Source organism: Cupressus sempervirens, chromosome 10 (genome assembly GCF_028749045.1).
Source record: "Cupressus sempervirens isolate cs-2001-9-10 chromosome 10, ASM2874904v1, whole genome shotgun sequence".
Classification (NCBI taxonomy): domain Eukaryota; kingdom Viridiplantae; phylum Streptophyta; class Pinopsida; order Cupressales; family Cupressaceae; genus Cupressus; species Cupressus sempervirens.
This window is the reverse complement of record NC_143127.1, coordinates 600,756,577-600,768,492: the sequence shown is the minus strand read 5'-3', so window position 1 is coordinate 600,768,492 and position 11,916 is coordinate 600,756,577. Positions and strand designations below refer to the sequence as shown.

At 33.3% G+C, this 11,916-nt stretch overlaps 2 pseudogenes; both read right to left on the bottom strand.

Moving 5' to 3' along the window:
• Positions 1 to 498: 498 nt before the first annotated feature.
• Positions 499 to 9,279, bottom strand: LOC149535294 (uncharacterized; annotated as a pseudogene).
• A 349-nt stretch (positions 9,280 to 9,628) lies between these two features.
• Positions 9,629 to 11,324, bottom strand: LOC149535293 (uncharacterized; annotated as a pseudogene).
• Positions 11,325 to 11,916: the final 592 nt, after the last annotated feature.

The window sequence follows — 11,916 nt, the reverse complement described above, 5'->3', positions numbered from 1 at the left end:
TGGTCTAGGATCTACCCCCACCATGTTACCACTAATTGGGGCCCACTGCCACATGGTAGCTTGGTGCCTCCACACTTTTCTTAACTGTCGAGCATCTCTACCAAGCAAGGAAGTGCCAACCATTGATTTTGGCCACGTGGCAAAATCTAAACATCCATGCTGAGCTCACTAGTGACCACCTCTTGCCACTTGTCAATTTTGGATTTGTTCATTTGCAGGTCAAGTTAGCATGATATCATAAATCACTATCAACATGTTTGGGCATTCAAAATTTTGGTCATCATGCTAGCTAGCCATCCACAGGTGGGGTCCTACATGAGCCTAGCAACTTCCCAAAAGGCATGTCTCTTTAGACATTTCATTATGTTTGTGATTTGATATTTAAACATTTAAACTTATACCTATGTCACAAATGTGGGATAAATGTTTTATCAATGCCCTTCCTCTACTCTGTGCTTTTGATGTTAGTCTTTCCCTTGTTGTCTTTGATGGCACCTCTTAGTCTGTATGCTTAACACCTCTGCATCTAGTGTGGTTCTTTTCTTTGATTGCTATGACTTTTATTTGGCCTGCGACTTGCTCTTTTTTTATCAATATGGGTGCTCCTCCCCTGTTCTCCTCCAATATGTGGCTTCCTCTCCACCTGCGATTAACCATAATTTTAGAAGCTATATTTGATATCAATAGAGCATGCAAAATGTTGATAGCCTTAGGAAAAAACCTTTGAGCTTCTTTAGTTATCGATAGGAGCATTCAACATAAGAAAGTGCCAACAACAATATCCCATCCACAACTAATAGGGCACCGCATAAGACTTTCTGACACTAATAGAATGGCAGGAGTCATAACAACATGTCAAAAATTAGAAGGAAATATCAGTGACCAAATTTGCAATAATAATAATGTCTTTGCAAATGGCCAATGGTTGCTCTTATCTTGATTACTAAGATCCTCAGTAATCTAATTCCAAATGTGGATGAGACGTTGTTGTGCACAAATGGTTGCATAATATGGTATTTCTAAGTTGATCTCCATTAGAGGCTAAACCAGTAAATTTAACTTATTTAATTTTATAGGTTTTTCATCTACAAGAAAAACAAAATACCACAAGAGGACACCATAGAACACTTGCATCTTATGAGGATTCTCTATAGCGAGGCTAATAGAATTACATACTCAAACACAATGAATGGCCTCAATTATCTAAACATTTGACCAATTATGCAATAGAGACCTTAACTCTCTCAAACTATTTGGAGCTTTTATAATGAAGGGTAGAGTATCCATTTTATCAGCAGAGACTATCTATTGAGCTATGACATTTCCTTTTTTCACCTTGTGTGATTTTTGGCTTTGGGTTTCCATTTTAATGTTATTCTTTATGCATTTCTTCAATTCTTTTGCACTCAAATGATTTAACATCTCTACTTTTTTCTCCCTATAATCATACTCATCATCACACTGCTCCCAATCTTGTTCGTTTAGTCCTCCTTCTGAGTCACTACCCTCATCAGCTTCTTTCAAAGTAGAACTACCATCATTTGATTCATTTTCCTCACTATCCTCTTCATTTCTTTCAAGAATCTCATCCACCCAACCTTTCTTGTCCAATTCTTCATCTGAAAAGAAAAAGTTTCCAAGATCATCACCAGATAGCATTTTTCTCATTTTTTGTGCTCTTCATGTAGTGTTATTCTTATTTTTCTCATCATTGTCATCATCATCAGAATCTTCATTTTCTATCATTCTTTTATTATGCTCTTTCTTTATTGCTTCAAGTATTTCTCTCTCATTCTATGCAATTTCTTCAGGAGTTTTTATCCTTTTAGAAGCATGTCCACGAATATCTAAAACCAATTTTCTTACAAGTTTGTCATAGTCATTAGGTTTTTCCTTTAAGGATTCTATTTTCACTATGAGAGAAAAAATTCTTTCATCTTTGAACCCCTTGGAACTATCCTTCTTCATTAATTCTTTTAGCCTACCCTTATGAGAATGTATTAGAGGAAGTAATCCCTCAGATTGAGTCAAAGCAGTAAAATCTTTATCCAACTTCCCCTTGAGATCTTCATATTCTTCCTTGTCTTTGTATCAGAGGAATCAAACATCATCTCATAAAATCTTTACTCAATTCTCATCTAAGAAATGTCTTAGAAGAAAGGACAATAAAATGAGATGGAACTCAAAGTAGTGCAAACATTGATGCTTAACTCCTTTCTTTACTACTTATTGCAATAAAGTCAACATTCCCATTTAAACTTAGACAACCTTATCTAACACTCTATTAAATTATAATGATTAAAAGAAACCATTATAATACTGCATCATAATTCCAATCTACAATGCTTAGTCAATCTGTAAAATTTAGTCGAACCCATGGTGGGTCCAACTAAAAAAGAAATTGTTTTCAAATGATTGGCATTTCAAACTAGCCTATTGAACATTATGTATTGACTAGGTTCAAATTTGAGCATTGAATAATTGATTGAGACTCATTCTACCATTAATCTATAAACTTTCAAATTTTTGCTAGGAGGTTCTTTGACTGACTTTAAAAACTAAACAAAAGAACTGATCGAGCTCTTAAATCTAACACACTGATTCTTTGTTCCACATATTCTTACCGTATTGAATCTTGTCTCATGAAAAATTCTCAGTAAAAATATATTGACTATCAAAGTTTCCCTCTCAAAACTGCTTGCAAGAAAACATGTCAAAAAACCATAAAATGCATTTGGATTTAGCTTTGCTAAGTAGACTGACACTTGGGGGAATAAAAATTGGGGCATTAGTTCACTATCATGAGGGCAACATAATTTGTGATTAGGGCTCATGAAAATTAATAGGACGCATTTGGTGAATGGTCAAACTGGGCTACTTGGATTTTGCAGATTGGAAAAACTAGCAAAAAAGCATTTTTTGCAAATGGAATGGACCTGGAAAAGTGTGCAGACGGATTCATCAAGACTTGACAATTGGCACACTTGAAGTATTTTTGGGGTTTTATATAGTGATATAATCCATTTGATCTCACCTATCATATATTTGGAGTTATAACATCACAAATAGGGGTTCTAACAACTTTGCATTTCTTGACACTAGTAAAAAGTTATAAATTGCATTTGGAATCACGTTTGAAAATAGATCAAACGGATTCATCATAAGCTCAAAATTGAAACATAACATGTATTTGACCTCTATAATGCAATGAAAAAGAAATTTTTTCATTTTTGTCAACTAGGTCAAATTTATAATCAGTCAAATAGGGCCTGCCAAAATTTAGAACAATTCACATCAGCATGACATCAGTAAATGACCAACTTTGAGGGATTTAAAACCTAGGAAAATGGATTCAAAATGACTCAAAATATTAAAAATAGGCTCTTTAATATGAAAAATAAACACTCCCAAAGTAGTGAGTCATGAAACATTATTGGGTGAAATATATTTAATTGCAAACACAACCTCCTGTCACTGTTTGACACGGGCAAAAAAGTAGAAATAGAAATTGCTCAAAATGGGACTTCACGGAATGGCTCAGAATGGCAATTTATCATCATGGAACACATAGATGCATTGAATGCAAGGTGTTAGAAACATTAAACACCTCTTAGGCCTCACAAGTTCAATTGGGTACACATGCATTACAAAGTGCTTAAGGGCTTAATTTTTTCAATGGTACTCAAAATTGGGGCTTTGATTTTGAGTCCCAATAGTGGTTCTATCTAGGGATGCAAGTCCCTTGTAGGCATGGCAAGGATTTAGATCTTTGGAAGAAGTATACAACACCCCTAACAGCAAAAACTTCTCTTGAACAGCTTTATTGAAAGCAAGAAACAACTACTCCTACTATGTACACACACATGATGGCCCCGAGCCACCAAACTTCAACAAAATTTTTTACCTCTGTCATAAATCTAATTTGAATCTAAATTTACATGAAATAAGATAGAAATATTATTCATTTTAGTCTTAGCAATCAAATTAGCATCATGAATCAACTCACTTGACAGAATTGAATCTACACCTTGACTTTCATAATGCATATAAAAACTAGATTCATTCTCAACCACTTGCTCATTATGAAATTTCTAATGAGCATGCTCAAAAATATTAGACTCAAACTGAAAATCCTCTTCAATAATTGAATCATGCATACTATCACTCTTGAATATGAAAGTTTCATATTCAACATGGGGAAAAATGTCACACATACCTTGAAAATGTGTATCCTTGTGTATAGCCTGAGAGTATTCACATGAGCAATTAGATATGTACTCACACATGTCATCAATGTCAGCATCTGAAACTAATCCAAAATCTTCAAATGGTCCTTTGAAATCAGCAAAAGGATTAGTTGTCACCTTAAAGTATTTGTCATAAAACTCATTACAAGGTGCATGCTGATTTTCATTAATAACTTTGTCAAACACCTCATTATCTGCATCATGATATGCAACATCATTATCATTTTCACTATCACATCTGGAAAAATAATAATATGATTTCTTATAGTAGTAAGACAATGTATCATCATTAACTTCATTCTCAACTAAATCTAAAACTTCCATGTCTTCTTCAAACAATGGATTGATAACTCCATGTAATGATCCTTTTTTAACATTTTGACAAAAAATTGGCTGATCATCATCAAAATCTTCATCATATAAAGCAGTAGTATACACTTTAAACTTACTACACATTTCATCTTCATGGAGACTCTCAGCATATGAAGAAAAATCAGAACTATATGAAGACTCATTTTCTATTTCTTCTACCAAGCATATAGTATCCATGATTACATTCTTTTCATTATTTTGTTTAGGATACCCATTACGGATAGACCGTGATTCATTCCTAAACCCCTCACTACATGCTAGAACTTTATTGTCCAATGTAAGAACACTTGACAACACTTCACTAAAATCTTCATATTCAAATTCATTAGCATCAAGTGGATTCACCATTTCTTTATCTTCATACCCTGAGGACAAATCACTCTCAAATTCTTCATTGACTAACTGAATTGTATAATGCAAAAACTAGGATGCACTTTCTCTTTCAAATTCAAAAAAAGAATTCATACCTTTACCTTCATATGAATGTTCACTTCCATCATTGCTCTCTTCTTCCCAATTTGCATCAGATTCACATGAAGATGAACATATACTATCACTGTCCTCTTCTTGACTCAAGTAACAACTCATCATTGTCTTCACATGATGCTTCTTCATAATATGTCAGATTAGCAACTTTACTTTCATCACTTGAAACATAACTTTCAGCTTCTTCGTCCTCATACTATGATGAACACCTTTCTACTTCATGATTTGTTATGTTTTGAACATAATGTAAATCATTAGTGGTAGAAAGAATGACCAAATTTATATCTTGCATATCTAACTAATCAAGTGAACTAACTATGTCATCTACCGGTGTAATACTACAAAGATGTGCATTTAATTCAGCAAGAATAGACTCAGTTCCTTTTTCCAACAAAGAAAATTCATGTTCACATGTTTTTTAGTTCTGAATTTTCAATAGTATTATGTATAATAGTAGCAATACTTATTTTATGATCTAAAATCAAACACTCTTTATGACATTGATTTGTCCTTTGCACCTCATCTTGCCAACAAACATTTTTAGAGAAGTGAGTCCTAGTTAATCCATACTTTATATTGCTTTTAATATCTATTGCTATCATGAATGCCTGATGCAAAGTCTTAGGTTCTTTATCTCTTAACAGATAACTCATATTTTTATCAAATGCATCAAGATAAACCAGTAAAAACACTTGATCATCTAGCTTACACTTTTCAAGAATATCATTCAAACCCTTTGCAAATTTGATATTAAATTCAAGAACTAACTCACCATTCCTAATTTGGATCTTCAATAACTTCTCAAAATAATCAGAGATGCTTACTCTTTCCCTAAACTACTTCATGAAAGCTAAAAGTAATTCATCTCAAGATGAAATTAAACATGCCGATAGAAAGGAAAACCAATCCCTAGCATCACCTTCTAAAGTTTGAATAAACAACTTCATATGCATGTCTTCATGAGCAATTTCAAAATCACCAATCATTCACTCAACATTTGAACATGATGACTAGCTGAATTTTTATGGTTCCCACCGAAATTAGGCAAATACTTTATGAGATTATATGACATAGAGTTTGGAAAACCTGAATGCCATTGAAAACTAATGGCATTTATCTCTTAGAAAAAATAGATCTATAAATTTTATCCATGGACTGCATCCCAAGTGAAGGGAAATTTGACATTTCTCACAAACTTAAAACTTATTCAGCATAATTATTTTCAGAATTCATTATTCGTAGTAGATCTGAAATTCTTTCTACCAATTTCAACTCCAAGCATACTTCAAAATACAAAACACTTGCTGAATCTATTCTTCATAAAGTATGTTAAGATAAATCAAACTAATCTCCTATTTACTGCTGAAATTACCACTTGATAGAGAACACATATGTATACCACTTTCTTTCATGACAAGAATAACATCATGAAAAATAAAATACCTCAAGTGTTGATGCTGAAAACATTGATCTGCTGATTGGCATAGGTGCTTATTTCAATTCTTTAGACCATTGATCAAATCTTTTTAGAGCCACTATCTCCTTGAGGAGAACCAAATGAAATCACTATTGTGATTCATTCTTACATTCAAATTTCTTATGACAGTAGATTGCAAACAACACTTCAAAATTTTATCAAGAATTTAAAACTTCCTTTCGAAGAGACTATCCAAAGTTTCAGATTTGCCCATACAACTAAAAGTCCTTCAAAATTTTGCAATGAAATCAACTAAGAACAAGCTGGTACAAAGATTGAGAGTCATCACTCACATTTTGTGAGAGGTAAAATATATTTTGTCATTTGACAAATCTGAACTAGACCTTCAATGTAGGAGAAACTTATGAATCAGTAACATCTTGAAAAGAAAATACACTTCATAAATCTATTCTTGACTCTGAACTTTCTCAACAGCACTTTGAAAATAAAATCTAGCTGAATTGGTTGAAGATAAACACTCTTAACATATAATTTACACTCAACCTCAAAGCTACTACTACAAATGGATAAAACCTTATTAGAAGACATGAATCTTCAGCAAAGAAATGGAAAACACTTCATGACCTTGCTGCTATAGAAAATTCTTCTAACTATATTGAATCTTTTCAAATTCTCAAGGTTTATCAAATTCTAAAAATGCTATTTATACCAGAGATTCTAGTACTTCTAACAATGAATTTCTTCATAGACTCTCCAATAGAGTCACCATTTTGTTGATGTTTCGAAACAACATAGTTCCAAATTACCTCGATGAGAACAAGATACATCTAGGGGTAGCTAACTCCCGTCTTCAACATACCATTTTAGAAACTAGGCCAACTATAAGGCTAGACCCTTCTTCTACTTTAGGCTCTACAAAACCTAGGTGGGTGGACCTCAAATTCAATTAATATGGTACCAATGCTAAACATATTCCTAAATCTAACAAAGTAGATAGAATCCTTATATCTCCTAATACTTATGCAATAACAAAGATATGTAGTAGCAAATTGTAAATCTATGAAATTTGCAAGCTGAGTGAGGGCATCCTTTTTAGCTCTTCAACATGAAAGGGAAATACATTTGATTAATGATGTTTAATTTAGCAAAAACCCCAAATATATAGTAGTAAGAACTAATTGATCCTATAACTGATTAGTCTATTATCCATTGGGCAATTCTATGAATCAAATACATACATATGGATACCTAAGACATACTCATATATTTAGATATATGATCTATCCATTCAACTTGTAAATAGACATCTATGTTTATAATAATTCTCATTACTTACTAAATATCCTCCTGATGAAACCTACAACCCTGTCAAGGTAAATAAGCATTTACTTGGCTCTTTGTTCCAACAACAAATTTATCTAGACATACAACCGTAAGGGATTGCAAATGAGTTTACACTCTTTGTTCTGAAAGACAAAACATTGCAAACAATAGAGGAAGGAGACAAAAATAAAAATGGAACTAAAGAGATTTCTGCTCAATTGTATTCATTTCCTTGAAATTATATGTTCATATGCATGAAATTAAAACATATAAATGCCTAATAGATCATGACTAGCTGTATTATCTTCATTGCTATTGTTTATATAAGAGAAATTGCTCAAGAAAATGTGGTGTCATAGTGATGAAAATACATCAAAGCTGGAACCATTAGTCTCACAGATCTAAGAAACTCAAGATTGGGACCCATATGGTATCACAATAGTGAGTAATTTCTTCCAAAAATTGGAACCCTTACAATGGATGAGAGAAAGAAAGATATAGAAGGAGAGAATTCTTAGATCTAATATAAATATGACATGTGTCCACTTGAAATTCCATTCCTTGTAGTTGCAAAACCTTTTTCATCTTTCTACCCATTTGATCTGATTTAGTTTTCATTAATATTTTGTAATCAACTTGAAATATATCTTGTTCAATGATGAAAACCATTATGTTACTAAAATATTTGATATACATCATGATATACTAATAAAAATCTTGATTTATCTAATTTGAAGGTGATCAAACTCAACCCTAACTACATTTTTACCATGTTTTGCCAAGCTTGTAACTGTGTTTTAAATTTTTACCAATTCTATTGAGAAGGCCCAAAATTTACATTTCTGCCTATAACTTGAACCAGTGACTTCCTATGCAAAAATACACTCCATAATCAAAAATTTTGTCTTCTCCTAGTTCTAGCGATATATAATATGCCTATACTAGCCTACCAAAAACTCTCAAAAAGTATTTTTGAAAAAATACACCCCCTATACATCAAATTTCCTTTATTATGCCATTTGGGTCAACTTTCCTTTGACCAGGCTACCACATGGTAGCCTCCTATTGGTTGATCTTCACACAATCACCACCTACTTGGGAGCCATGTGGCATCTTCTCATTGGCTGCCCAACACCATCGGACTGCCACATCATCACTCTAGATGCACCCACCATGGAATTGCCACATGGCACATTACTATTAGTCTGGGATCTACCTCCGCCATGTCACCATAGACTAGGGCCCACTGCCACATGGTAGCTTAGTGCTTCCCCACTTTTCTTAACTACCATGCATCTCCAAAAAGCAGGGAAGTGCCAGCCATTGATTCTGACCACATGGTGAAATTTGAACATCCGTGTTGAGCTCACTAGTTGCCACCTCTTGCCACTTGTCAATTTTGGATTTGTTCATTTGTGGGTGCAGTCAGGATGATGTCATCAATCTCTATCAATGTATTTGGGCATTCAAAATTTTTGCCATCGTGCTAGCTCGCCATCCACAAGTGGGGTCCCTACATGAGCCTATCAACTTCCCAAAATGCATGTCTCTTTAGACATTTCATTATGTTTGTGATTTGATATTTAAACATTTAAATGTATATCCACATGGAAAATGTGGGATAAATGTTTTATCAATGCCATTCCTTTGCTCTATGCTTTTGATGTTAGTCTTTCCCTTGCTATCTTTGATGGCGACTATCAATCTTTATGCTTAACATGTCTGCATCTGGTGTGGGTCTTTTCTTTGATTGTTGTGGCTTTTATTTGGCCTGCGACTTGCTTTTTTTTTTTATCAATGTGAAGTCTCCTCCCTTGTTCTCCTTCAATGTGTAGCTTCCTCTCCACATGGGATTAACCAGGGTTTTACAAGCTACTATTGATATCAATAGAGCATGCAAAAAGTTGATAGCCTTGGGACAAAACTTTTGAGCTTCTCTAGTTACCGATAGGAGCATTGAACATAAGAAAGTGCCAACAGCAATCTCCCATCCACAACTGATGGGGAACAACATAAGACTTTTTGACATTAATAGAATGGAAAGAGTCATAATAACATGTCAAAATTAGAAGAAGGAAATATCAGTGACCAAATTTGCAATAATAATAATGTCTTTGCAAATGGCCAGTTATTACTGTTATCTCGGATACTAAGATCCTCAATAATCTAATTCCAATTGTTGATGAGACATTGCCATGCACAAATGGCTACATAATATGGTATTTCTAAGCTGATCTCCATTAGAGGTTGAACCAGTAAATTTAACTTATTTAATTTTATGGGTTTTTCATCTGCAAGAACAACAAAATACTGCAAGAGGACACCATAGAACACTTGCATCTTATGACAATTTTCTACAGCGAGGCTAATAGAATTGCATATTTGAACAAGATGAATGGCCTTAATTATAAATCATTTGATCAATTATGTAATAGAGACCTTAACTCTCTCAAACCATTTGGAGCTTTTATAATGAAGGTTAGAGTTTCCATTTTATCAGCAAAGACTATTTGTTGAGTTGTAACATTTCCTTTTTTCACCTCATGTGATTTTTGGCTTTGGGTTTCCATTTCAATGTTATTCTTTATGGATTTCTTCAATTCTTCTACACTCGAATGATTTAACATCTCTACTTTTTCTCCCTATAATCATATTCATCATCACACTACTCCCAATCTTGTTCATTTAGTCCTCCTTCTGAGTCACTACCCTCATCAGCTTCTTCTAAAGTAGAACTACCATCATCTGACTCATTTTCCTCACTATCCTCTTCATTTCTTTCAAGAATCTCATCCACCCAACCTTTCTTGTCCAATTCTTCATCTAAAAAGAAAAAGTTTGCAAGATCATCACCAAATAGAATTTTTCTCATTTTTTGTGCTCTTCCTATAGTATCATTCTTATTTTTCTCATCATTAACATCATCATCAAAATCCTTTTTGTCTAGCATTCTTTTATTACGCTCTTTCTCTAATGCTTCAAGTCTTTCTCTCTCACTCTGCACAATTTCTTTAGGAGTTTTTTTCTTTTCAGAAGCATGTCCATGAATATCTAAAATCATCTCTCTTACAAGTTTGTCATAGTCATTAGGTTTTTCCTTTGAGGATTCTATTTCTCTATGAGAGAAAAATTTCTTTCATCTTTGAACCCCTTAGAACTATCCTTCTTCAGTAAGTCTTTTAGCCTACATTTATGAGGACTCATTAGAGGAAGTAATCCCTCAAATTGAGTCAAAGTTGTAAAATCTTTATCCAAATTCTCCTTGAGATATTTGTCTTCTTAATTTTCTTTCTATCAAAGGAATCAAACATCGTCTCATAAAATCTTTACTCAATCCTCATCTAAGAAATGTCTCAGAAGAAAGGACAATAAAATGAGATGGAACTCAAAGTAGTGCGAATATTGATGCTTAACTCCTTTCTTTACTACTTACTTTGAAATAAAGTCAACATGCCCATTTAAACTTAGACAAGCTTATGTGACACTCTATTAAATTATAATGATTAGAAACCATTATAATACTACATCATAATTCCAACCCACAATGCTTAGTAAATTTGTAAAATTTAGTCAGGCCCAAGGTGGGTTTGGCTTTAAAAAAAATTGTTTTCAAATGATTGACATTTCAAACTAGCCTATTGAACATTATGTACTGACTGGGTTCAAATTCAAGTATTGAATAATTGATTAAGATTCCTTCTACCATTAATCTACAAACTGTCAAATTTGTTCCAGGAGGTCCTTTGACCAACTTTAAAAATTGACCAAAACAATTGACTAGGCTCTAAAATCTGACACATTGATTCCTTGTTTCACGTATTCTTACCCTATCAAATCTCATCTCATGAAAAATTCTCAATCAAAAGATATTTACTATCAAAGTTTCCCTCTTAGAACTGCCTACAAGAAAACATGTCAAAAAATCATAAAATGCGTTAGGATTTAGCTTTGAAAACTTGGCAGACTAACACTTGGGGGCACAGAAATAGGGGCATTAGTACATTGTCATGAGGAAAAAATTAATCTATTATTAGGGCTCATGATGAATAA